Source organism: Mastomys coucha, unplaced genomic scaffold (assembly GCF_008632895.1).
Source record: "Mastomys coucha isolate ucsf_1 unplaced genomic scaffold, UCSF_Mcou_1 pScaffold12, whole genome shotgun sequence".
NCBI classification, from domain to species: domain Eukaryota; kingdom Metazoa; phylum Chordata; class Mammalia; order Rodentia; family Muridae; genus Mastomys; species Mastomys coucha.
In genome coordinates, this window is record NW_022196894.1 from 89,223,651 (window position 1) to 89,224,567 (window position 917).

Below are 917 nucleotides of genomic sequence, written 5' to 3' on the forward strand. Positions count from 1 at the left end.
GAAAGAAAGAAAGAAAGAAAGAAAGAAAGGAAGGAAGAAAGGAAGAGAACAATGCTGCTCCACTGAGCATTGATGCTGTGGATATGGCTAATAAAATTAATCTTGGCTTAAAGTCAAGCTTCAAGAATAGCTTCTATAGCCTGACCATGCTGGTCCTTCTTGTCCTGGGAATGCTTTTATTCCTGCACATTGTGATAAAACTTGTCTTTAGGGGGCTGGCGAGATGGCTCAGTGGGTAAGAGCACTGACTGCTCTTCCGAAGGTCCTGAGTTTGGATCCCAGCAACCCCATGGTGGCTCTCAACCACCCGCAATGAGATCTGATGCCCTCTTCTGGTGCGTCTGAAGACAGCTGCAGTGAATTACACAGGAATGAGTGGGACCGGCAGAGGTCAGCCACACAGTGATGGCTCACCTCCATCTGTACAGCTACAGTGTACCCATACACATAAAATAAATCTTAAAAAAAAAAAAAAAAAAAAAAAAAAAAAAAAAAAAAAAAAAAAAAAAAACTTGTCTTTAACAACATCAACATGTGGCAGTCAAAATGCATGGCTTGAAACTAAGAATGGATCCCCAGACAGAGTTACTAACAGGCTGGCCGTCAGAGACTGCATCATCACAAAGCGTTACCAACCTAAGACAGAAATGGATTACTTTTCAAGGTGAGTAAGGAAGGCATTCTTGTCAGAACAACCTAAGACAAATGTGGAGAGCTCTTGGGGCTACTTCTAGAAATTTGGCAAGAATTTGTCATCTGGTTCGGACAAGCTACTAGGCTCAGGTAAGAACATTTACATTTAAGCTAATACAAAGCTCCAGGTAAGCACAGCCAAGGACCTGTGGCTTTCCTTTTATCTTGGTAATCCTGATAAGTCCCCAGACCCAGGACTAAGGACTTTATTGCCTTGTTTGACT